This window comes from Canis lupus, chromosome 13 (assembly GCF_011100685.1).
Source record: "Canis lupus familiaris isolate Mischka breed German Shepherd chromosome 13, alternate assembly UU_Cfam_GSD_1.0, whole genome shotgun sequence".
Lineage (NCBI taxonomy): Eukaryota > Metazoa > Chordata > Mammalia > Carnivora > Canidae > Canis > Canis lupus.
The window spans coordinates 25,893,095-25,920,389 of record NC_049234.1 but is presented as its reverse complement, the minus strand read 5'-3'; the positions used below and the strand labels follow the sequence as shown (position 1 = coordinate 25,920,389).

The 27,295-nt window shown below is 48.7% G+C and overlaps 1 long non-coding RNA gene across 4 annotated transcripts in view; it reads right to left on the bottom strand.

Moving 5' to 3' along the window:
* Positions 1 to 2,945: 2,945 nt before the first annotated feature.
* Positions 2,946 to 27,295, bottom strand: part of LOC102151812 — a 237,951-nt gene continuing 213,601 nt past the window's right edge. The window contains exons 7-8 of one of the 4 annotated variants that reach the window (XR_005368676.1): positions 15,065 to 15,169; positions 2,946 to 4,219 (exon numbers count right to left, since the gene is read on the bottom strand). This is a non-coding gene — a long non-coding RNA (uncharacterized LOC102151812). Of the gene's footprint in view, positions 4,220 to 10,431; positions 10,581 to 15,064; positions 15,170 to 27,295 lie in introns of those variants that run through there. The other 3 variants (XR_005368655.1, XR_005368656.1, XR_005368657.1) reach the window with 3 other exon arrangements.

The window sequence follows — 27,295 nt, the reverse complement described above, 5'->3', positions numbered from 1 at the left end:
CTGCAGGGAAGTCGGTGTTCTTAGTACTTGGACAAATTGTAAATCATTGGGGTAACTCATTTAAAGTCACAAGGCTACACAGCTCCCCTTGCATACATTCAACCAAAGTAACTGCCATCTGAAGCTCCTGCTGAGTCAGAAAGATACTACTGAGAACACAGTCTAGTCACCCAAGGGAGGCAGAAAACATAAAGATGTATGGGAAACAGAAATACAGAGAAGGTTAAAAAGAGAGAAGGTTAAGAATCTTACTCACTCTCTCACTCACCTACCCAGCAAGCCTATATTTACTAACTGTTTACTAGTGGCCAGGCAGTTGGGGATACGCATATAAATAAAATAAGACCTCTGACCTTTAAAAACTTCTTGTCTCCCCAGAATCCCGTATTTCCACACTATGATGCCTTTAATGGTGGGAAAGCACACTGACTATATAAAAACAGGCACAAACTGGAACTCTTTCAGCACCCGAATATGTGGTCACCCTAAGCTCTCCCAATACAGTACATCTCACCCAGGGCAGGAACCATCCCTCCAAAGGACAAGATGTTAACTATTCCCTCTGCAGCCCACCCTCCTCCACCACCACTCCCTCCACTCCATGCTTCTTCACTTATGCTGACTTTTAGGGTCAGGAAATTTATTTCTGATTCTACCTCCCACCCCACCCCCACAACATCAAGCATTTCAGATCAAGCATCTGTGAATCATAGGTCAGGTTGACTCATTCTTAAAGTTTCCAGGCTATGAATTAAAACTATATTGATCACTTGGAAGAGAGTCAAATATAGGGGAGAGACAGTGTGGCTTGCTCTGCATTTATCTGTAACAACGCTAAGCAGGTTTGTAAGCATTTTGCTGAAATGGGGGTAGGGGTGTGATGGGGCAGATACCTGCTGAAGTGAGTGAGGGTGGTAAATGGAGAGCACCCATCAGTCCCTGTCCCCACTAATTGCAGGTATGTATCAGGCCAATGGTGTTCTCTTCCTTCACTGGGCTGCCTTTTTGTTTCATTTTGGTTAAAGGGAATAATGTTTATGGTAGGCTTTTGGAAACTGTTACAAATTCAGAGCCTGTAATATAAATTGTTTTCCAGGGATAGGGGATGGAAGGTAGCTCCACTGAGCACCTGCTGCTGCGTCTCCTTTCATCTCTTAAAGCTGGAGCAGGGCAGGAAGCCAATGTGGGGAGAGGTGAAGTTCTCAGCCCTGGGAGCTCATGGTGGGAGAGCACCCAGACCGGCTTCAGCCCATAGAGACCTGCTTATCCTGGGGACACAGACCCCAAGAGATGTCAGAAACAGCAGCACCACAGGAGGACGAAAAAGTGTGGGGCGCAGCGTAGCCAAATGCCACAGGAACCCTGTAGGGCTACAACACCCACCCGGTTTTCACAGCCACTTACCATGACCTTTCACCTGCACAATCACACTATCTCAGACCACCGTGTAATGCCAAGGCCAGGGGCCAGAATTCTCGCCCCGTGTGGGGAAACCTGACTGGGACCTCCAGGAAAACCCGCCTATGTGTGAATCAGACCCTGTGACACTTGTGGTCCTGCATCTCAAAGCAACACGAGTTTCAGGGTTCAGGGGGGAAAGTCTCTCTATGAATCATGGTTGCACAGAACCTTCTCTGGGCCTCCCTAGGAAGCCACTGAAGGTCTTCACCAGCTGCACTCTTCTCATGTGAAAGGTGATTTCAGGGTTTTGGCGGCCTTTTAGGGTGTCCCATCAATTCACAAGATGAACTATGTGCAGGTGACAAGGTTCAGAAATGCCAGATGAAACACAAGTGTGTGTGGTTTTCAACTGTTTTGGTTTTTATAAAATATTTTTTTTTAGAGGACGTTTGGGTAATTTGAAATCATAATATTAACAGATGGGAATCCAGAGAAGGTTAGTGACTTATCTAAGATCACATAGCTGGAACTAGAGAAGCCTGCAAGCAGAGCTCAGAGGTCCATAGCCTCTTTCTCCAACACCACACTGCCTTACTTAGAACAAAAAGATTGCATAAAGCAAAGCAAAGCAAAAAAAATAAAAAATTAAAAAAATAATACCTTTTAATTTGATAATAAAGTAATAAGAAAGAAGAGTAAGAAAAAAAAAGGTGGTACATTCTGGACTTTGTGACTTCTATTCCGAGGAACTCTTTGGGTTATATCTCTATTTAAAAATTGTTAAATGTATTTTAATTACAGCTAAAGTTAAAACATCTTCTAAAACTGCCCCCTCCCATCTGGACACATTGTGAAGAGTAAGCTAATACATTCTGTATATGATCCTGGGGCATTGCATAAACCCTATTATTATTCAGAGTCTAATAGCTAGAAAAGGCACCCTGAGTCCATTGTGTGGATGAGGAAAAAAGGTCCCCAGAGAGGAAATGACCTGCCCAAGGAAATTCAACTGGCTATGAACAGAGCCAACACTGTGTCTAACATCACTCACTATGCAGACCCGTGGAATTCCCCACACACAGTGCACTTCCCTAGCTTCTGCAGACAAGGGCATTCAAGTCCCTCTGGCAATCCTTAGCATTTCACGTGATTCTGTCTACTGGTTTGGGATAATCTCCAAGGCAGCTGGCTGATTTTCATGAAATGCATCGTAGCTACCAAAAGATAGTCTTGGACATGGCTAATTTCTCAACATATGCATGAGAAGGGATCCTGGACTACTAGGAGAACGAACACAGATACAGAATTCATGTATTTGATCCAAATAAAAGGTATTTCCACACAGTGTAATAAAGCTAGGTGGTAGTTACAAAGAGTAAGGCAGCTGACCTGGATAGCACTCCAGGGTATATCAAAGGTCTCCAAGAACAGTACCACGTGTGTTACTATGTCACGCACATACTTACATTAGAAAGGTCTTCAAGGATGGGTTCTAAAGTAATAACCCAAGTAGAGTTGAAGAAACAAGGATAGGGACCCAGTGGTTGAAAAGAACTTGAGCTTTATTTGGAAAGTTTTCTTTTTTTCAAGGTGAAAATATTTACTAGTTATGTAATAAATGATTTTTTTTTCAAAAAAGAGCAAAATAGGATTTTATTCATTTATCTATGTGTCCGTCCTACTATTTGCATGTACTGCTAAAGAGTGAGAGGAAGGTTTGTCTGCTTGGGTCATATAATCAGGTAGGTCACATGTGCTCTGGGGAAGGAAGGAAACAGTACAGTGTGGGAAAGTAAAGGGATTTCTGTGTTTCATGGGAGATCCAGAGGCCAAAACATTCCTTGGTAAAATTCTGTCAAGGCCTGCCATCTTGAACAAAAGGATGATGACAATAGTTTGCAATTGGACAAAACTTTGATTTTTTAAATTTTTAAATTTTTAAAAAAGACTTTATTTTTATTTAAGAGAGAGAGTACATGAGCGGGGGGAGGGGCAGAGGGAGAGGGAGCTTTCCAAGCAGACTCCACGCTGAGTGTGGAGCTGAAGGCAGGGCTTGATCCCATGACCCTGAGATCATGCCCTGAGCCAAAACCAAGAGTCAGACGCTCAACTGACTGAGCTACCCGGACCCCCCAAAACTTTGGTAACTTTAAAGGAATTTCATGTCTTTGACTTTAGAGTTCACAAAGAAATATATGATAGCACAAAGGATAGTCTGTGGTTCCCCAAATTTAGCCCCCAGGAAGGGAGATGATTTTGGTGCTTTTTAAAGGTACCAATTCTTTGGCTGTTTTTATCGGTACATACGGCTTCTCTGCTAAGCTAGAAATGGCCTCCGCCAAAATTGCTGTTTTGATTTGGATTTCCAAAAATACCTCATGAGAAGCCTGTAGTATGGGGAAGATGGTCAGAAACAGCTCTGGGGAGGAAAAGAAAAAGCATTTGATTTGAATCACCTACGAGCGGAAATTGAGTGCAAATATCTCCTTGAAGCAACTGCTATATAATTATCCATCCTAATGGAATCCTTTCAAAACCAAAGCAGTTCAACAAGGAAGTTTAATTGAAAATAAAATTTCCAGGCCAACTATTCTGTCAAAACCACATTAAATGAAGATAGCTCAGCAGTGACCAAATCGCTGCTAAATGTATCATGTGTTACGGGCGAGGGGTGGGAGTGGGTGGGCGTTCCCCTCTAGGGGGGAAACATGGCGGTCTTCTAGGCTCCTTTTTCCAGCTTCATGTGTCTTCTAGTCACTGGGCACAAGTTCAATTCTCTCTGGGTCAGTGTTACCTCTGTCAAGTGTCTTCTAGTCTCCTGAAAATAAGAAGCCAGGCGTAAAATATCAGAGATAAAGGCAGGGAGAGAAGAGAAAATGACACTCACCATCCAACCCGTTTTTTAACGCAAAGACGCATCCCATTCCAGACACAGGCTCATGGAGGACAGCAGTGATGGAAGATGACCTTCACCACTTGGGTCGTTCCTCTCTGTCACTTAGCTGTGTGACCTCTGCTGAGTTATTTAACATCTCTGAGCAGTTGTCTCACCTAAAATATATATATTCCCATACGCTCTGGATAGTCAGAAAGATGAAAGGCAATAATGTCTACTGAACAGCTAACCAGTGATGACAGAGCTGGAGTCCACGCGATGTGGTGCTCTAGATAGTACCTGGTACTGCATGGGGTCTGAACAGGGGTCGAAGGAGGACTTGGTGTTTCCCTGCTATTCCAAATGGGTCACTGTGTGGGCCAGCGGCATCAGCAGCACCTGGGAGCTCACCATTCATGCAGGATCTCAGCCCCACACAGGTCAACTGAACAAGGGTTCCTTGGAGATCTGTGTGTGGCTCAAATTTGAGGAGCAATGGCTTTGGCCATCTTTCAGGTGTGTGGTTCTGCACCAGGTGACCGAGTCAACAGAATGTGATCTAAAAGCTGCCCTTGGGAGAGAAGCAGAGGGCCCCAGAGAGCCACGTGTGGTAGGCACATTTCTGGAGACCATCCTGCTTCCTGTCTGCAGAAAGGGAAATCAAGGCAGAGCCCAGGGCCTCCTGAAATGAAGGATTCTCCACCAACGGGGCTGGACCACCCTGGGATCCACAGCTGTGTCATCACAAAACCCCATGTCATCACGTGTGTCCAAGAATAGGCCCTCAGTGCAGAGGAGACAAGGGCAACAGCTAGTAAGTGGCAAGTGGAAATCGTGACCTGGAAACTCAGGAGAAGCGGGTCAGAAACAAAGCACCTTCTTGACTGTGGCTTAAATCACGGTGCTCGTGTGCTCTAAGACACAACAACCTCACACGACAGGGAAAGAAATGTCATACACATGCAGGGATTTTGTGGGTTACGCGTAGACCATCTGGAATCACAGGTAAGACTCTTCTGATGTAGACTGACTCCCCCGAAGGGAAACCTATCGGCTGGGGAACTGGAAATTTTTTTTTTAAAGATTTACTTATTTATTTATGATAGACATAGAGAGAGAGAGAGAGGCAGAGACACAGGAAGAGGGATAAGCAGGCTCCATGCAGGGAGCCCGACGTGGGACTTGATCCCAGGACTCCAGGATCACACCCTGGGCCGAAGGCAGGCGCTAAACCGCTGAGCCACCCAGGGATCCCCGGAACTGGAAATTGAAGTAGGAAGAGAAGGACGATGACAAAGAAAGAAGGAAAGAGAGGAAGGGACATTGGAATAAAATAAATAAAAATAAAAGAGAGTTGAGCCTCTTCCTATGCAGGGTTAGGCTTAAAAGTCCTCCTGGGATATTCAGGCCATGAAGCCATCATTTTTGCTTAAAAAGCCACACTCCTGAGCCTATGATCCTTTATTCAGACCAAGTGCTTGGTCCCTCGCACCCAGCACACCTATACCCTGAAAATGTTCTCATGGAGAAATCTGGCAAGGGTACATCTCCCGTGGCAGAGAGCTACCTTATTTATTTGCCCCCCTGCCCAGACCTGACAAGACACTAGAGCTATCCCACCCTCCCCCAAATCCCAGTGGCTCCTGACTTCCAGGTCATTTGGCTTAGTCAGGCAAGGAAAAAAAATTTCTTCTAGAAGATTCTAAAGCCCTGGTTTCCAGGGACTTTCCATGACTACATGGAGTTGGGGGGCACAACGCTTAACATTTTGTGTGAGTGTGGGTACGTGAGAATTGAGATAAGAGACAAAATATGAGGTGACATGTTCAAATCCTAATTCTGGAATTAGCAGCACTGACTACGCTCAATTTATAAACTGCTTCCTAAATCCCTACTGGGAGGAAATATAATAGAAACCTGATTTAAAGATGAAGAGGGGATCCCTGGGTAGCTCAGCAGCTTAGCGCTGCCTTCAGCCCTGGGCGTGATCCTGGAGTCCCAGGATCAAATCCCACATCAGGCTCCCTGCGTGGAGCCTGCTTCTTCCTCTGTCTGTGTCTCTGCCTCTCTCTCTCTCTCTGTGTGTCTCTCATGAATAAATAAATAAAATCATAAATAAATGAATAAATAAATAAATAAATAAATAAATATGAAGAGACTGAGGCCCAGTAAGGTTTTGTGGCAGAACCAGGAATAAAATGATGTACCTTTCCTGTCCCAGGGCACAGGCTTCTTTCATGTCCCAGCGTCCCTGTCTCCCCAGCCACCTTCCAGCAATGGCCTGCACATCCACCAGGTGCTGGAATCATTACACTCTATCTTTAAGGTTGGTGGTTAGACATTGTTTCTTTTCTTCCTTTTTTTTTTTTCTTTTGAGACCGTTTCTTTACAAAAAAAAACATCACTGCGTCTTCGGCTAAAACTTTATATTCTACTGATAAGGAGAATAATGGCAATGTTCCTTTGACCATGAAGCTACTAGGGATGATGTATAGTTGGATGCATAAAAAGCCAGCTTTTAAGTCAGAAACTCGGGTCAAATTGTGTCCTTAAAAAAAAAAAAAAAGAAAGAAAGAAAAATTCTGTCCTTGTTACTCATAGCTGTCTGACATTTGGAAAGTTGATCTCTCTGAGCCTCTGGTTTCTTCACTTTTATTTATTTTTTTTTTTTCACTTTTTGCCTGAATGTTTCTTCACTTTTAGAAATGGCAAAGGCACCAGCTAATATTTATCACATGTGAACTATATGTCCAAGCCAGTGTCATTCTAAGTCAGCGTGGTGTATTTCTTGACTCATCGAGTGCTTGTAACATACTATTGTTATTCTCCGTGTACAAATGCAAAAATGGAGACACAGAGAGGTGAAGTAACTTGCTGAAGGCCACACAGCTAACCAATGTCAGAACAGGCATGCTACAGGTGGTCTGACTGCAGTGCTATGTGAGATCGTGAGATTAAAGTGCTCATTGGGAAAAAAAAAAAGTGCTCATTGGGTCATCTGACACAGAATGTGTACTCACTAAATCGTACCATTAGGTATCACTTAGAGATTAATTTCTTTGGTTAGGTGGAACCACAAGGGTTACTATAGTCTGCGTGTGGCTCATGAGAAGCTGCTGCCTACAGGAGCACTGCTCCCTGACAGGTGCTCTTCCCCACCTGCCCTCAGCTGGCATTGTGCCTTGGAAGCACAGCAGAGGCAGCAACTTGGGTGCTCCGCCCTGGAATCTCCATAGTGACCTCTTCCCTGGGGAGCCCACACCGAGACCTAAATTAGGGCAGCTGGGACAGGAGGTCTGACACTGCCTGGCCAGAAGAACGGTAGATTCCAAAAGGAGCTGAGGGGATCCCTGGGTGGCTCAGCGGTTTGGCACCTGCCTTTGGCCGCCCGGGGTGTGATCCTGGAGACCCGGGATCGAGTCCCACGTCGGGCTCCCTGCATGGAGCCTGCTTCTCCCTCTGCCTGTGTCTCCGCCTCTCTCTCTCTCTCTCTCTCTCATAAATAAATAAATAAATAAATAAATAAATAAATCCTTAAAAAATAAAAAGGAGCTGGACCAATCAAATCCCCAAGGCAATGGCCATGTGCTGGTCGACTCGTTGCTTTAGAAATCCTCTGCAATTGGCTAACTGCAAAGAATTGGGGGGTGGGGGTGAACAGAATGTATGGAAGAGGCAGCATGACTCAAAAAATTGGCAAAATTAAAGGTCTGGTGTGGAAGGAGAGTCCACTGCTGGCTGAACAACAGTCAGCCACGTCTCTCCCTCCTTATTCAGCTATTCCCAGTTCTTTTTTTTTTTTTTTTAAGATTTTATTTATTCATTTGAGACCAAGAGATACAGAGAGGGAGAGAGTGCATAAGCAGGGGAGAGGCAGAGGGAGAGGGAGGAGCAGACTCCCCAGTGAGCCGGGAGCCCGATGCGGAGCTCGATCCCAGGACCCGGAGATCATGACCTGAGCCCAGACACTTAACCATCTGAGCCACCCAGGAGCCCCTCTTCCCAGTTCTGTTCAGGCACTCAGAAGAGGCACGTGGAGGCCACTGCGATCCTGCTGTCTCTGTCAGGGAGTGGCTTAGGGATGACTCCTGGCCCCATCGGGCCAGTGGGACATGAGGGGAAGTCTACTGGGGATTACTGGAAGAAATTTTATTCCCTAATAGAAGATAAGAGAGGTGCGGTAAGAAGGAACCCCTTTTCCCATTGGACATTCTTCCCCCTTGGAATGCTGCTGTGATAAGGTGAAGTCTGTAGCAGGAAAGAGCTTCACAGAGCTGCGGATCCGCTGTGCTGACGTGCCCAAGCTACCAAATGGTTGCTTTCCGAGACATCTGACAATAGCAGGTGCTGGGGAGGACATGGGAAACAGAAACCCCTGAACACTGCACCGGTGGAAGTGTAAACTGGTCCAGTCATTCTGGAAAACAATCTGGCAGTACTTGTGAAATTAAATATGAGCACACCTAATGACTCATCCATCCATCGCCGCCCTGAGTCCATACCAGAGAAACTCTCCCACAGACCCCACGGGCACAGGTGTGAGGTGTCTTCACAGAACTTGGCTGGGCTTCCCTAGTGTCCACCTCCAGGGACCAGAGAAGCGGAGAGGGCAAGACCCGAGGCAAGGGAAGGCCAGATGCGGCCCCTCCGGTGAGCTACCCGTACGTTGTGCACCAAGACTGGATCTAAAGAAGATAGAACCGAGTAAAGGGACAGGGAGCAGAGTTCTCTAGCAGAACCCTGTTCGTCCAAGTGAAAAGATACCCAATCACAGCCCTACAGTAGGTCCCCATGGGTGGCACACAGCAAACCCACCAGATTGGATGCCTGTGAGGAGCAAAGGGAATGGAACAGGGCAAAACCCGACAGGAAGAAAGACAGGGGTCTTGCAGAGGCCAGCAGAGGAGGCTTTCATAACAACTCAAACGAAAAAAATTGCAACCCATCTGGAGTCAGAAAACCCAGCTATAAATGTTCCCGTGATTGATTGTTACCAGCTGTGGGCCTACTGGCAAGTAACTTACGGCCTCAGTTTCCCCATTGCAAAATTAGATACCAAAAAAATGCCCTACAGAGGAGACATGGGCGGAGCCGAGGTCTGGAATGCAGCAACTGGATGGCAACCAAGGACTCGGCTTTCTCGCCTGTAAAATGGGGATTAGGACCTTACCCAGCTGGCACCCTTCTGACAAGGTGTAGAAGAGACAGGACGCAGGCAGGACAAAAAGCACAATGATGAGTGACGCTGCTTGACCCACTTGGGCGGTTGGGAGCATATCCTCCAGGGAGCTCAGGCTCAGGCCCGACGCTGGACCAGGAGCTCCACAGGGCACCTCAGCCTCGCTGGGTGCACCTCACCTCGTTGGGTGCAGCACGGGGCTTCAGACCTGGGAGCAGCACCCACCCCTCCCCGCAGGTGCCCGAGATGTCCCAGCACGAGCCTGAGACAGACAGCAGTCCAGGCTGTGTTTGCGAGTCCGCTCCTGGGCCCTCCAAATCCACATGTCTATTTTTTTTTCTTTTCTGTCGTGGCAAGGAATGCATTTTTAGCTAGATAAGGTAAGTCACCAAAAAAGAAGAGGCAAGAGGAGGAAACCATCCTAACTTGCCTGTTATGCCACCAAGAGGGCAAATCTTCCTTTTTCCAACAAAGTTGCTGCTCTCTTCCTGTAACTTCCCATAATCCAGGAAGGACACTATGCCATATGTGACTGTCATGCTCTCTTTAAAGTGAACACCTCTTCTGATCCCTCAGATGCCTGGGAAAAGACTCAGTGGTGCCCAAATACCATGTATCCCTGGGCGCCACTTTGTTTGCAATTTCGCTCCTAAAGGTGCCCGGCTTCAAAAACCCGCCTCCCTGCAAACCAGTGCCTTCCCTCCTGGTGCATGTCTTTTCAATACATTCCTTAAATAGGGACACAAGGTCACCGTGAGGCTTTCATGACTCCTGACAGAGTTTTTCCCGAAAGGCCAATTTATGCTGCCACCTGTGATGGAGGCATGTGCCAGGCTGCCTACAAACTCTTAGAGTAAACTCCCAAGCCTGTTATTCTCACGTCTGGTACCTGCGGGGAGCGGGAGGCCAGTCACACTGGGAGCCTTGGGGAAGGGAGACTCCCCCACCCGCCTCAGGTCACTGAGGCTCTACTTGCCTGTTGCAGGATCTGTCTGTTCAGGAGCGCTCACAACTTTTTACAGAGGGTTTCTGTGTACAAAACGATCTCCTTCACTCAGGCCAGCTTGGGGAGCGGAGGTGGTGAATGCGACAGTGAGAGGGTGGGGGACGGTATCAGCCTAAGGCCTCCAGGAGAGAAGAAGAAACAGAGCAATAAGCACTGGGAAAAACTGCAGTTGAAAAATCCTACGTGCCCTGCAAAGGCGTCTCCTTGGGATGTAGGCTCACACACAGGAACAGTTGTAGCTAGTGGATTATGGTTCTGGATTTGGATATTTTTAGAGTTTTGGGGTTTCTTTTGGGGGGGGTCATTTTTTTTAAGATTTTACTTATTTGTGAGAGACAGAGACAGAGAGAGAGAGAGAGAGAGAGGCAGAGACACAGGCATAGGGAGAAGCAGGCTCCATGCAGGGAGCCCAACGCGGGACTCGACCCTGGGTCTCCAGGATCACACCCTGGGTTGAAGGCAGCACTAAACCTCTTGAGCCACCTGCCCTGGAGGGGGGGCGGGTGTGGAGGTCTTAAACCTTCTCCGGTGCTCCTGCTCACACCTGGTGAAGTCTCCAGGGGCTGGGGCTCTATGTAGGCTGGGGCTTCCACAGCGCACTCCTCTGCCCACCAGGCTCATTCCTGGCACGCTTCCTTCCAGATCAGCTGAAACCTCACTTCACCTGGGAAGCGTGGCTCCCAAAGCAGGCGCACTGCCTGGACATCTTGTCCTTCTCTTCCTCCAGAGTTGATCACAACAGTGCCCGGAGCTGGACTGCTTCAGCTGCTATCTTTGGATTCAAAAGTGTGACACTTTGGGGACTGGACGTGTGCCTGGACTGTGCTAGCTGTGGGTGGAAAGTCCGGCCTGGGAGGGGGAGAGGCAGGTGCACTGGGCTGTGGGAGCCAGGGACAGAGAGGTCCTCAGAGACTTTGCTCTGGTTGTCGCCTTCCACTCCCTAGCCCAGCACCAGGGATCCAACCAGTTCTATGACAACTTCTTTCTCAAATGCCTGTTATCGCGTAGACGCCAGGGTGAGGAATTGCAACACCAAGGCCATTCCTCGACTGTCGAACTGAATTTGGGAGTCAAGACTCCAACACGAGGAATGTTAGATAGCAGGGAGGAATGAAGTCAAAGATACCAAAACCAGACAATCGAAAGATTGATCGCTTGTGGGCACTGGGTGGTCTGGGTCCAGGAGGCAGGTCCCTGTGGGCTGAGAAGGAAGTGCTCTGAGAGCCCAACCTGAGGGATGACCACAGGGTGGGGGGTGGGGAAGGAGGGGGAGGAGAAGGAAGAGGGGGAGGCCTGTGATCCTGGCCAGGAGCAGGGAAACTGGGCGGCTCACTCCGGGGCAATGAGGAGCTCCTTGAGTCTAGAACAGAAAGAAAACATCTGGAAATCCTGGGAGGGTGAGTTAGCACCTGAATTTTGAGGACCCTAAAAGCCAGATAGAGGAGTCTAAGCCATGAAAGAGAAACTACAGCTGCATAAAGCGGCGCAGCTGAGGGGAGAAGTTTAGGAGGAGTTCCGTCTGGGGGCAGCCCTCAGGATGGGCCGGAGGAAGAACCCGGTCAGGAAGGAGGCACATGGTCCCAGAGCACCCACGTCCCACCTGCCAGCGTGGCCGACATCACCGATCCATCAGAGCACACTTTCCTCAGGAGCCCAGATGGGACCTCAGGAATGTGGGGCCCCTCAAGGCTCCAGGCAGACCCTCCCAATCAACCCGGGGTGTGATTCAAATGTTTGCCTTGCAGGCTGCATCACTCAGGAGCATCAATGCTCTGCTGCACTAACCCGTATCCTCAACGTTCAGAGGCTTAAAACAGCAAAAGCTAATTGTTCATTCGGGCTCTAAATCCCACACAGGTCAACCGGAGATTGCACTCAGGGCTCGCTCCAAGCAAAGCAGGCCTACGCAGGGCACTTGCAGGCCACTAGGCCAGAAGAGAGAGGGACCTCTGGACGGTCTCCCACTAGCATTTCCATGTGAAGGACAGAAATTACACGTCCCCTCTGCTCGCTACTTGTCAGCCAGAGCTATCACAGCAGGTAAAGGAAGGGCAACCGAAATCTTCAGAAGATGGGGAGTCAGGGAAAATGAACAGCCCAGGCATGTTACTTCTCAGGGCACATGTAATTTATCACTTGTTCATCCAATCAGCGAGAACTGAAAATACATTGAGTGCCCAACATCTTAAAATATTTCCATTTCTTTTGGCCCTTTTATCAATGCTGTGAGGTAGTAGGTATCCCCATTTCCACTTTACCAATCAGCATTTAGGGCTGAGAGAGGATGAGGTGCCCAGACAGGAATGGGCCTGACTCCATAGCCCAGGCTTTCTTCCAACATCACAAGGACTTCCTGCTATAGGAGAGTAAGGCAGTGGTTCCAGGGGCCTTAAGGCATAGTGGTTAAGCTTGGGTGTTCTAGAGATGAGCTGCTGGGTGTGCATCCCGGGGGCACCTTCCTTAGCCATGTGATCATGAGCAAGTTCCTTACCTTCCTATGTCTCAGGTTCCCATCCACAAACCGTCATGGTACTAATAACACCCCCAACCTCATAGCAGTGCTGTGACAGCTGAGGGAGGAAATGCATGGAAAGCCCTCGCAGCGCCCCTAGCATAGAATCAGGGGTCAAGAAATGACAGGTACGGTCTGAAATCAATATGACCATCTTGTTATGAGGATGTTAGAGTTCACACAGGCTGTGGGCCCCCTAACCCAGAGACCATCTACTTCCCAATATAGCCCTAGGCCCCTAGGTCAGGTGGGCTGCCAAGACCATGCAAGCAAGGAGAAAAGCCACAGGGTGACCTGCACCCCACGGCTCGCCTTCCCCTTATCTTGTTTTACTTTCTTCCTGGCACTTGGAACTCTCTGAAATGCCCTACTTGTGTATGGATCTGTCATCCTGCTTCCTGTCTGTCTCCCCGACTGAAACCTCAGCTTCAGGTGTGCAATCGTCGGGGGGCCGGGTGCATGGTAGGGGGCTCGGCAGATAATAAATGGGTGGGTGAAGATGTGGAAGTTCTCTGAGGGACAGGGGCTTTGTCCAGTTTTATTTGCTGCTGCCTTCATTGCACAACGCCTAGCACACGGTGTACAATATGTGCTGAGACGTCTGCCAGCTGTCTAAAGCCTCGTGCTCAGTGAGGGACTCGGCCCTTCTTTCTCTGCAGAGGATTATGCTAAAGCCTGGCCTCGTCATGTGTGATGCCTGTTGGTTAACGGCTTCCTTTTTTTTGTTTTTAAGATTTTATTTATTTATTCATGAGAGACACAGAGAGAGAGGCAGAGACACAGGCAGAGGGAGAAGCAGGCTTCCCGTGGGGAGCCCAATGCGGGATTCGATCCCAGGACCCAGGATTATGCCCTGAGCTGAAGGCAGACGCTCAACCGCTGAGCCACCCAGGCATCCCAGGTTAGTGGTTTCCACACAGAGTACCGCCCTCCCCCCCTCGCCTTCCCCGCTGCCCCTACTCAAGGCTCCAGGTTGGGCATCCAAACCACCTGAGAACACAGGGACGAAGGGGAGAAAAGCCAGAGTGAAAGAGAGATGCGAGGAGAGACGGCAGGGGGCGAAGTCGCACACCCTTGAACACTTGTGCACACGCACAAAGCTGTAAATGCTGTCCTTTAATGTGGCCTCTTCTGGAACCTGCTGTGTGGCCGTGGACGAGTCACTCTCCCTCTAGGACTCGGGTTCTCTGATAGTCAAATCTGGGCACTGAAGAAGAACATTTCAAAAGGTCCTTCCGGATCGAAAATGCTAGGAACACAACATCATCTAGGCTTCACTCCTCAGAACCTGGTTTGTGGTGTTAGAGCTTCTCTAAAGGCTTTCGTAGGCCTTGCAGAAAGCTACCAAATATGTTAACCCTACCTGGCTCCTACGTAAAAAAATAATTCCCACATAACTGCAAACCGTGGAGCTGCATTTGACAAACTGTTATAAAGTTATATTAAAAAAGTATCACCAGGGCAGCCCTGGTGGCTCAGCGGTTTGGCGCCGCCTTCAGCCCAGGGTGTGATCCTGGAGTCCCGGGATCGAGTCCCAAGTCAGGCTCCCTGCATGGAGCCTGCTTCTCCCTCTGCCTGTGTCTCTGCCTCTCTCTCTCTCTCATAAATAAATAAATAAAATCTTAAAAAAAATGTATCACCATTTCCATCTTGCAGCTCGGTCTTCATATGTTGAAACTAATACAGAGAGTACCTTCCTGGTCAAACGGACCTATCTGAGATGTTTGGTGAAAATCCCATTTCCCAGGCCCCACCCCGGAGCCACTGAGTTAAAAAATCTGGTGGGGGAAGCCCAGGGATCTGCATTTTACCAAGTTTCCCAGGTGGTCATTTGCAAACTGAAGTTTGAAAACCACTGCCATAAAAAGAAGCCGAGAAAAGGGGCTGGGGCAGGCATTCTGGAGCCAGAAGGAGGGCTGCAAAGGTGAGGAGGGGAAGCAGATGACAGCACGTGGCTCCTGTTTTGCATGAGTGCAAATCGCTTTTGCCCATGTGTGCCCTGCGTGTTCCACTAGCGTAAACATAAATTTGCAAAACCCTGACTCACCCTGTGCTGAGCCCTTCCCCCAGGACTGGAAAAATGATACTCACACTCAGCCCGGGACGGCATTCTCTATCCTGAGCTGCGGGAAGAGAACATTTCCAACCTATCGGGCTGACTGCTTGCAGACCGATGTCACCACCGCCAGGAACGTGCTGCCAGAAGGAACATAAACAGCGCAGTCACCCAGAGGTTTCCTGCAATTAGTTTCCACCTTTGGTTTGTGACAGATACCAGCCCCTGCAGCGAGCTGTCCTAATTGATCCACAGGGAGGGAGGTTTTGTTTAACGTCGCACTACACACACCGAAGTGCTTGATGCACACACACGCACACACACACAGATGCCACACATGGTGCGCAGGTGTATATAAGTTTCTGCAATGATCTGAGAGCTGCAGCTCGGCAATCAGGAGTCGCCTGGACCACAATGCTGACTGCTAGGTTCCAAGGTACCAGGAAGGGATCATGCTGAGAGGGGGGTGGAAAAGTAGTGAGTGGACAGGAGGGGCCAAGTACTGCGCTGGAGTGTTCCCATCTCGATCAGCGAGAGCGTGACCAGTTCCATTCTTCTGAGGGGGAAACCAAGACACACAGACTTGCTTATGATCCTACAAGATTGAACCCTGATCTGGCTAACCCCGAAGTTCGTGTTTGATCCTTAGTCAGTGCTGTCTTAAAGTTCATAACCTGGGAGCATGGTGGGGAGGGCCGAGCAAGCCTATGGAAACCAAAATAACTCCTTAACAAACAATTGGACTCACAAGCAATAAACGTCATTGGAAAAAAACAAATCACAGATTAGCAATAGGAAAAAAAAATCACAGTATAATCTCATCCTCCAAAAAATAATGGCATTTATACTCCTAGGCTGTTGTTCTAGCCCACAAATAAAATGATACGATTTTTGCAATTTTATAAAACATTTTTCCCGGCAATTAACAATGTTGGTCCACTCCTGATCTTCTGTGAGTTTATATCCATCCATAAATTTCTCTGCAGAGTCCAAGGGGGAGATAAAACCTTTCACTTCTTTTTTTGTGTGTATTTCCTGTTATTGTCTGTTCATCAGCCACTAATGCATTAAGGAAGGGTTAAAGAGTGTTCTCTCTAGACAGAAGTGTGTTCTGGTGAATGATGCAGCTTTGAAAAACATACCCCACCCTCCAAAAAAAAATCAGGGTTGGTTTCCTCCTTTCCATAGATGAAAATGGAGACTAGATTTTGCAACAACAGAGAAAATGTTGCCCGTCCCCACCCCCCATGCAAAAAGTATCTTAATGCCAAGGGAAATGCAGTTCTACTAGTCAGAGGGACCTGGCACAAGATCTCCCAATGCCCCTCCCCCATTGCAGGGACCAGCCCTCCAAGCACCCCCTACAACTCCCTTCCAGCCTTCTCCTAGTTAGGAGAGTGAAAAATAACTTCCTTTCCTCCCTTTTGGTGTTAACGAGGCTCCCTATTGAGACGCAGTTAATCACATCAATTAAAAACCTCTCACACTTGGCCTTGCCTGCCAGGTACAGGCCCTCTGTCCAGGGGAAGGTGGGCAAGATAAGTCATGGCTGGAGATAACTTACATTATTTTTGTTTTTCTTCTCCACTTATGCTTTTTTCTTTTTTTTTTCATTTTTTTTTTAAATTCAGGCTCAATTAACAGTGAGACATCCAGATCTGTAGTGAACAGTTTGATGAGTTTTGACAAATGCATGTACCAAAAACACCAAATCACCAAGATACAAAACATTCCCCTCACCCAGAAAGGTCCCTGTGAGTTTTCCAATCGTCTCTGTCCTCCTCCAGGCGTTTGAAACCACTGTGCTGATTTCCAGCACCATTCATAAATTTTGTGTGCTCCAAAAGTTCACATAAACGGAATCTTGTGATTTGTGAAGATGAGCATGAATGATGAGCAAGAACACGCAGGTCTTAGTGGGCACGAAAACCAGCGTAGGAGCTTTGGAAAACAGTCTGGTAGTTCCTCAAAAGGTTACAGAGAGAGCTACCACATGACCCAGCGATTCCACTCCTAGGTATATATACTCAAGGAAATGTAAATGCACATCCACTCAAAACCTTGTACATGAATCTTCAGAGAAGCATTCATGATTCATAATAACTCCAAACTGGAAACAACCCAACGTCCATCTACCGATGAAAGAACAAAATGAAATGCGGTCCATTCGAACAATGGAATATTACTAAGACATAGAAAGGCATGAAGCTCAGACGCACAATACAACGTGGATGGACCCTGAAAACATCATGTGAAGTGAAAGAAGCCAGTCCCAGAAGTCCATGTAGTGTAGGATTTCATCTGTGTGAGACTTCAGAATAGGCAAATCCATCAAGACAGAAATTCTAGGTTCCCCCTGGGGAGCAGGGGGAAGAGGATTGGGAGGAGGTGATAGCTAGTGGGGACAGATTTTCTTTCTGAGGTAGTCAAATGTTCTAGGATTGGTAAATTGTATGATACATGAACTGCATCTCAGCAAAGCTGTTTAAAGAAACCAAACATTCAGAATCACCCAAAGCGGAGCCAGTTATGATACACGGGAAAGAGAATCTTTCTTCACGGGAAAGAGAATCTTTCTTCTTCTTCAGTGGGATTTTAACAGAAGTGTTTTGGCACTGCAGCCCAAGAACCCTGTGCCATCTAGGGGGAACGTGACTATGGTCCAGGATGGTCTCCTTCCCACGAGAATGTCCTGGAGTTTACTGCTTTTCCCAGGAGCCCCTGTCCTATATCTCCAGAATCTAAATTCTGAAGAGTCCAGGAGCGATTCACTTTATTTATTCACTCATTCCACCAACAATTACTAAGTTGGTATTAGTAGAAAGCACAAATCATAACTAGTCTTGCTGTATTATCTCTGTGACCTCATATGATTACATTTTGGGGGGCAGAGTAAATGCCTCTGCATGTTTGGTTGTGTGTTTAGGAGGTGACCCCAGGAGACGGTGGTGGGTGGGGAGGGTAAGAGCTCCTTATGAGAGAAAGGTCAAGAACTCTGGTTCTCAATCCAATGGATTCTACTACTCACAGATGCATGCCTTTGCCTCTTCCTGCCTCATGTCCCTCCCCTGCAAAGACCAATAACCTGCCCTACGGTGGAACCATTAGGAGCCCCAGCTCGGGAAACCAAACCCACACTCTACCACCTACAAGCTGTGTATGACTTCGGGCAGTTTCTTAACCTCACTCCCCATGTGCACGGTGAGGACTGGTGGCAGTCACAGCCTGCCCAATGCAGGATTAGGTGGGTTCACACGAGACTCGGCCTACGAGGAGCCAGACAGAGAATATTCTGGGGCACTGTGGACCATGCCATCTTCACAATCAGAGCACCAGCTGCTCATCTTCGATCAGAGCATCAAAGCCAGCACAGACAACACCTAAAAGAAAGGACATGCTGTGTTCCAATAAAACTTTATTTATGGACAATGAAACCCGATTGCAGGCAATTTTCATGGGTCTGAAAATAAGATCCTTCTTTTGATTATTTTTCCCAACTCTTTGGGAATGCATTGGACCAAAAAAAGGCGGTGGGCCTGACCTGGCCTGTGAGCGGCGGTTTGCCAGCCTCTGATGTAAAGCACTTGGAACACCGCCTGGCACGTAGTAGGCACCCAGCACCCACGAACCACACCCCAGGCAACGAGAGCCAAGCCTCTGCCACGTGTTAACACTGTGCGTTGCGCTCTCCATGCGCCGTATCTCATTTAAATCTCCCCTTGCTTGTAGGCAGGTAACGTGATCGCTCAGATGAGAAAACCAAGACCCAGGTCAGCAAAGGGACGGGGTGATGGTAAATCCAGGTCTTTCTGTCGTGAGCTCTTGCTTCTGACCGTTACAGAATGCTGTGCCGGCTGCCAGGACACAACAGGGAACCAGACCCACTCAGGCTCCGCTCCAAACACCACAAATCATGATTTAATTAATTTGAGACATTTTTTACAGAAAGCAAGGCCTGGAAGGAGGAACAAGGGTATTACACAGCTCACGGTGAGGGAGGTCCTCCGATGAAGGGGGACATGGCAGTTGGGAACAGTGGCCATGTGTCTGGTGCTGTGCCAAGCGTCAAAGAGAAGAGACTAGAAAAAGCACGTCCGCCCCGGCTCCCTGTTGCGGAGGGTTCAGGGACGTGACAGTGTCAGATACGGTGGTGGAGGGAGAAACCTCCCGAAGGCCACGCAGCAAGCTGAACAGCCTCTTCTGTTTTATGGGAATCTATCCTCATAAAATAGGAAAATACAGTCGCAAAGATGTAACTAGAAGAATATTCACGGAAGCGCGGTTTGTGGTAGTGCGAGGGCTGAATTCGCAAGTGGCCAGACGCTCCAGAAAAACTGGAAGGCCTCTGGCACTTGGTCTGAACAGTGGCAAAGCCGTGTGTCCGAGCAATCAGGTGGTGAAGGAGCAGGAGTGTGCATGCTGATGTGGAGGGACGTGGAGCATGGATTCAGGGACAGAGCCCTGTGCAAGCCAACAGGTGCACTCCCATTGTCACAAGCGTACACATGGGCTCATGCATATACATCGGTCCTCTTACTCAGTCACCCCTGAAGGATGATGACAGATGCGTTTTTAGCCTCCTCCTTTTGTGTGTCTGCATTTGGAGGGGTTTCTGGAACAGATCCTCGGTGCTTTGTGAGAAGAAATGAAGGACAGCTGGTGGCCGGAGAGGAGTTCAAGTCTCCAAAGCAACCTGATCGCTAAAGCAAAGTGCTACCGATTCATTCACCCAGGGCCTCCGAAGGGTCCGCCGCGAGCGGGGACTGGGGGATGCGCTGAAGACGGAGAGAGACGAGGCACATGGAGCTCCTCGTTTCGTGGGCGGCTGGTCAGGGGAAGACATCAGTGCGCTCAGGAGGGTTTGCAGTTCCATGGGGTTTGCAGAGGGAACACCAGATCACGGGGAAGGGAGACACCTTGTCCTAGACCTTGGAGGCAGCCTCCATGACTTGACATAGTCTCAGCTAATGACCTACTGATCAGAGGGCTCCTGGGAGCCGGGAGCAGCCTCGTGTTCGGGCTCAGTGTGAGGCCCCGAGCCTTCATCTTTCTCATTTTCCAGGCTGAGACCCTCCCCGGGCAGCTGTGTGGAGCCACTGAGGTTGGCGAGGCACTCCGCAATGGCCAAGCCCTGTGCACACGACAGGAGTGATTGAACGCCAAGATCTGAACCCCTTTCTACAAGGGTTGACAACCTGGAATTTAAATCATGATGGGTGCCAAGGATGGAGAAGTAAACATGTTTACCACTGAAAGACTCCACTGAGAAAGGCAGTGGGCAGTGTGATTCCCTGTCACCGCACCCTGGCCGGCCCCACGCCTTCTGTGGCTTCCAACTCGGCCAGCACCAGGGCAGCTCCCGACTTCTCTGGAACCTGTTTGTAACCCTAAGGACAGTCTGTACATTTTTAAATTGAAACACTTTCTCTGCAAGATTTTGTTGACAGACGTTCAACGGAAGTATTTAGGACCTATGGCCTTGAAAAGAAACCCTACGTATCTCATGTCGGGTATAGTAAAGAGAAAAGGCTCTCCAGTTAGGTGGACAAAGGTTTAAATGCTGGCTCTTTTCGTGCATTGATTATTATATCCTAGCTTCAGGATAATAATATCTTTCCTGCAGGGTAATAATTAGAGCAACATATGTATAAAGCATAGATGTTCAATAAATGACAGTGCTGTTTTGTTTTCTTTTTTCCTCTGGTGGGAAGACCCAGGGAACAAAGCAGCAGGGTCACAGGGCTCAGAAGCTGTACCCTGGGGGAAATCAGCTCATAATGAAGCAAGGGATGGAGGCCCGGGGTGGTCTGACCACGCAGAGCTAACCCTGACCTTGGCTCAGCCTGGAGAAGGTGAAGCAAGGAGGTCATATCTTTCTCTGTGAGGTGGAAATGTTAAATTAGACCGAAACTTCAAATTTGAAACCAGCCCTGTGCTCTGCACTCCTCTAAGATCCTGACTGCATGTGTGTCTCTCTGCAACTTCTCAAGGACGGGTGAGGGAATTGCTCCTGCAGTGAGGGCACCAGGTGTTGGCCTGGGAAGGGCTCACTCCCAATTCCAGCTGGGCACCAGCTTTCACGCCCAACTTTGAAATTTTCTGGAGAACGCGACCTGGGCCCAGGGCAAGGCAGGCTGCAAACATGTACATATGGGGAAATAGCCTTAAAAGCAATGTACAAGGAACAAGGGTATTACACTAGGGGCACGTGGGTGGCTCAGTTGGTTAAGTGTCCGAACCCTGATTTTGGCTCAGGTCATGACCTCAAGATCATGGGATCAAGCCTTGCATCAGGCTCCACGCTCGGCATGGAGTCTGATTGTCCCTCTCCCTCTGCTCCTTCCCCTGCACTCTCTCACTTTCTCAAATGAATAAATAAATAGTCTTTTTAAAAAAGCGATGTACTAAATTTCATACACACAGTACACAACACACAGATGTGTGCATTCACAGGTATGTGTACATGTATACACACAAATACAGACAGACATTTAGGTGTGCATATGTATATGCACAGATACAAGTACATTCTTCCTTTTTTAAAAAAAGATTTTATTTATTTATTCATGAGAGAGGCAGAGACATAGGCAGAGGGAGAAGCAGGCTCCCTGAGGGGAGGCGGATGTGGGACTCAATCCCGGGACCCCAGGATCACGCCCTGAGCCAGAGGCAGATGCTCAACCACTGAACCACCCAGCAGATTCATGCACACACAGGTGCACATGTGTATAGGTACACCCGCATATATACGTATAGGTATATCCTCACACAAGCTCCACTTAAGTAATAATATTGTCCCCATTTTCCTAAAGAGGAACCTGAGTCATGGAAACAAGAAATTTGCCTAAGGTCACACAGAGTCTGCTGCAGAGGCAGGGTTCGAAACAAGACGGGCTGGCTCCAGAGTCCCTGCTGGTACTCATTAGATGACAACAGATAACCCAAGGGTTAAACAGCAGAAGCCGAGAGGCATCAACTCTGAAAGCAACTTGTGCCCTGGGGTTGACTGTGTCCAGTGAGGCTGGCCAAGAATTCCTCCCATTTCTGTACATGCATGTTTGCATGTTTCTTGTTTCTCCCGTCCAGAGTTAGGGTTCACTTCTCCTGCCCCTGAATCTGGGCTGACCTGTGACTCCTTGAGCAGGAGAATGGGAAGGAGCTGATGTCGTGTTGCTTCCGCGCCTTGCCCCCAGGAGGCTGGGCAGCATGCACACCAGGCACTTGAGGATCTGGCCGCACAGAGAAAGAAGGTCAGGCTGGATATGATGGCGAAATCTTAGAGACAGTGAGAGGCCCCAGTTGCTGCCCCCATCATCCCAGCTGAGGCCCCATGCAGCCTCACAGAGCTCCCCCAGGAATGCAGCCACATGGACTCCAAGTATAGCAGAAGAACCACCTGGCAGGGCTCAGCCACTCTACAAGACTGAGAAAAATAAACGGTCCTTGTCTTAAGCCACTAAATTTTCAGGCAGTTTGTTACACAGACAATTGGTTCATGCAACTATGTGGCTTGCAATACAATAACCAACATTATTTGTTGAGTGCTATGCTGGGCAGCATATTAAGTGCTTTACATTTACTGTCCTATTTACTCTTTATCACCACTCACATAGCACATTTTAATATTATTTCCATTTTACCCACAAAGAAGCTGAAGCCCAGTGAAATAAACAAATAGCCTTCCCTAGGCGGTGGCAGTTCTTAGATGTGGACCTAAATCTGACTCATTCTAACTGCATGTACCAATCAGATTTCTCCAAAGAAAGGAACCAATAGCGTGTGTGTACACATCCACAATGGTTAGAGACCGTGGCCCAGACAAGTTGACACATGAAAGTAAGCATCACACTGCATCTCCCCAACTCTGTGCCTCCTACCCCTGCAAAACTGGACCCCACATTCCCGGCCCAGAGTCATGATTTACCATCATGGAGCACACAATTGGCAAAATAAATGAGACATGCAATCAGAGCCTGTCACATTAAAAGGTGGGGTGCCTCAAGTATGTGGTGAGAGAGACTACTGACCACATCGAAGCCACCAAGGAATTAGCTTAGAGAAGGCACCTGGCATGGCTAAAATAGACCAGAGGTGCTTCCATCAACAGGTGACAGGAACCAAGATGGCGCCATGGAATGCCAACTGGAAAAGGAGGGGAGGAACTGAGGTTGGTTCTAGGAACTGGCTTTACTTCCAAACAGTGACCTTGGGTCATTTGTCATCTCTCCGAGCTTCATGTCCCCATGCAAGCTTGGTGATGTCCAAAGAATGGTCAAGTTCTTTCCATGACTCTCTGTGGCTTCAGATCCAGCATGGGTCATTGTATAGCATCTACTTTTGACGTGGGGGTGGAGGATGTCCAGTGATCACCACTTTGCCACCATAAAGATGCTGTGGGAGCTCATCATCTACTTTCCAGTGGCAATACAAGTAAGTCACTGATGGAACCTCTAAAACCCAGGAACCCCCAAAGCTGGTCTCCTCCCCTACTGGTTAGTCCCACACTGTTCCCACTCTGTTCCCACACACTGAATTCTAACTCCCCTTCTGTAGGAACTCACACTCAACCCACACCTCTGAACGTGTCCTGCAGCCACCCAGCAGTTCCTCAATTAACACAGAAGTCTGGCGAGAGGTTATCGCTGTCATTGCGTTTTGTTCCCTTGTCCCCACCAAAGCCAGCTACTTCCTTCAAGTTGGTATCAGGCAGGCCAGGAAGTTTTTTTTTCCCTGAAATCCATTGTATGTGGGAAGATCAGAAGGACGTGTCAAGTGCAAGGACGGAACCAGCTGGGCACATGGAGATACAGGCTGGCCCTGGCTGGCTTCCCCCGGCCCTCCTGTCCCGTGCTGGTGGGGCTATGCTGACTGACAGTAAGGACGATAGGAGCCTTGCCATGATAATTAATCAGGAGCATTATCATCATCCCAAAGAACCTCTGGGTTGCTCCAAAGCCAATTAGGAAACTGACCTCACCCCCTTCCTGCCTCATAAACCCACTGTCTCCAGTCCATCTAGGACCAAGGGATGGAATATTTCTCCATGTCCAGCACAACAGAGCCTATCTAAGGAGGCTGTGTGGACATCAGATGGGACCACCTCTCATCTCATCTCATCTCATCTCATCTCATCTCATCTCATGCATGGGAATGCTGAGGCTAATAATCATACCAGTCGATATGAGTACTTGGCACACTCGAAGCCCCATTCTAAATGCCCAACATCCAGTTGCCTGCAGAGTAACAACCACCTGTAGAGGCCCACACCCTAATCCCTGAAGCCTGTGACTATTTAGGTTGCATGGCAAAGGTAAATTCAAGTGGCAGATGAAAAGAAAGTTAATGTGCTCGTGTTAAAATAGATTATCCTGGATTATTTCTGTGGGCCTAATATAACCAGAAGCATCCAAAACTGGGAGGGGGAGGCAGAAGAAAGAATCAGTCAAAGTTAGATGGGACTATGGAAGAAAGGCATAGACAGGCATTAGCCTGCTGGCTTTGAAGATGGAGGAAGAAGCCGCTAGCCAGGGAATGAATGTGGAAGCTTCTAGAAACCGGGAATGGCAAGAAAACACTTCTCCCCTGGAGCCGCCAGAAGGAGGCAGCCCTGTGTTCACTGATTTTAACCCAGTGAGACCCACGTTGGACTTGTAACCTATGGGATTGTAAGATAATACACCGCGTTGCTTTAGGACTCTGAGTTGGTGGTAATTTATTAGATAGCAGCAATAGAAGCCGAATACATGAACCAACCCAGTCAGTTAATTAAAGTTCTTACAATAACCCTAAGAGGTGATGTAGTAGTATCCGCTAAGGCTGCAAGAACGTCATGTAACAAGACATCCCAAGTCAGGGCAAATGACAACAAGCATTTATTTCCTTCACACGTCTGCTAGTCAGCTCGGGGTCGGCTGGTTCCCAGGAGGGCTTGTCTGAGCTCGGCTCCACACGAGGTGTGCATTTCAAATCTGCTCCATGTCTCTCATCCTCTGTGGCCTGGAGGCTATCTACCAGAGGCAGGTTGTCACAATGAAAGGTACGTAAGAAAAGAAGCCCAACCTCATCCAACTTGCATCTTCCACTCCCGTTATGCTGCTCAAACTCCTTGGTCCAAAACAAGCCACATGGCCAAAATGTGCCATGGCGGGGAGAAGTACGTTTGCCCACCTGGAGGCCCCGGCAATGGTATGCACGTGGTAATCTGATAATGGGGCAGTGAAGAACTGGGACCCACAGTTCCATCGACCACAGAAAGGCACTACTGTCAAGGGTTCCATTTTGCAAATGAGAAACCAAGGCAGAGTCTCATCCAGGATCCCACTGCTAGTCAATAATGGAGCCAGGATCAAAATCCAGTCTAACTTCAAAACACGGGTCAAGGACCTCCACCTACTAAGTGGTGGAGCTGGGACACCATGGCTCTAAAGGTCACCGTCTCTAGAGCAGGAGGGCGTGGCATCCGGGAGCTGCAGTGATCTCCAAAAGTAAGAGGAAGACACTGAGAGAGGTTTCCAATCAAAAGTGCAGCCAGGCTGAGCTGCGGCTCTCAGCGTGGCCCTGCTGTCAGATGACCCAGGGTAAGTCAGCTGTCCATGGCTGTCATAGGACTGAATGCCCTCCTCCTGCCTTGGTGGGGCTGGATCTGCAGCGAGGCGGGCCAGTTTGCAAGAAGCCAGCATGTGGGTTCCTTTGAAAGCTGTGTATCTGAAGGCCAGAGTAAGGAAAAGGGGCAGTGAGAGATGCAGCGAGAAAGGGATACCCACATGATGTGGGACGGGGGGATGCAGGGAGTAAGGTAGGACTATTCATGAGCCTGGAGAGAGGACACAGGAAGGAGGAGGGATCAGGAGAGAGGAAAAGAGGAAAGTGATGCTCAGAACTCAACATTATAGAGAAATTTTATTTGAAGGCACCAGGCAGGCATTTCCTGGAAAGGGTCAGAAGGTCACACCGACGATTCTGGGCATCTGTGGCCTCCTTAGAGAGGCCTTGGAGTGGAGGTGGCGGCTCTTCATGGTTATGTCCAGAGACTCAGGATGCTCCTGGGGGCCCTTCAACTCTGTAGCAATGGGCAGGGGGGTCACCAGAAGGCCCTCACACTTGGCCCTGCAACTGGAAGTCAGTAAACGCTCCAATTTATGGCAAGGGCATGCTAAGGATGAGAGGAGGCATGGGGACCACTCTCCATGTCCTACAGGAACTGTGTCACCCAGCTCAGGCCAGCCCCTGCTGGAGGGGGGGGCGTCTCCTCCCTCCCAGCTACTTTCCCCTTAAAGGGGGTATGAGGCACTCTCCCCAGAGATGAGAAGCCCCTTCAGAGGGCAAGGGCAGTGGACACTTTGCAGGTAGGTGCCATGAGCCCTCTGCTCACCTCCCGGCTTCTCCTGTACCACTGCGCCAGGGGAACAGCACTGCTCCCACGGGAGCCAAGAACATCGCAGCTAGTAAGGTGAGGGCTTTCCACAGCCACCGGTTAGTTAATACAGGGGGATCCTGACTCAATCCGGGTCTGCCAGGCTCGTTCTGGGTGCCTGCCCCCTTACGGTGCTGCCAGCCAGGATCCAGCGCAAGAAGCTGCAGTGAGGACCCCCCTGAGAGGTGGGGATGGTGGCCCTCTGATTCACGTACCACCCACTCACCGAGCATCCCCCTGAGAAGCATTAGTAGCCCCTCCCACAGGGGTTAAGAGCATGGCCCCTGGAGCCACTGTGTGGTTTTGAATTCTGGCTTTACTATCTGCTAGATGGGACAGCTGGGCCATATTGCTTGACTTCTCTGAGCCTCAGTTTACTCATTTGCAAAATGAAAGCAATGGCAGCATCTACATCTCAATAGGGTCTTATGAGGGTTAAGTGTTGGGCAAACTTCACATGTAGAACCGTGCCCAGCACGCGGTCAGTCTGATCAAAGCACTGGCTTTTGTCGTTCTTCCCACGGTAGATGAAACGGACCTCGTCTTTGCCCTTACAGGAGTGCAGGCTCATGAAGGAAGGCAGGTAAAATAATACAAATAAATGTATCCTGATAGATCATGCTAGGAAGGAAAAGCTAAGAACAGCAGGAGGAAATAACAGGAGAGGTGAAAAGTGAGAAAGCGCTCACCATGCAAAAATGGAGGGAATGAACATTCCCAGCAGAGAAGTAGCATGTGCAAAGGCCCTGAGGTGGGTAGGAATGGGGTGTATCACTCAGCAGAGGTTGTTGTGGCTGAAGAGTAGTGAGTAAGGAGAGACATCCAGGCCAATTCAGGGACAAGCTGCCCTGAG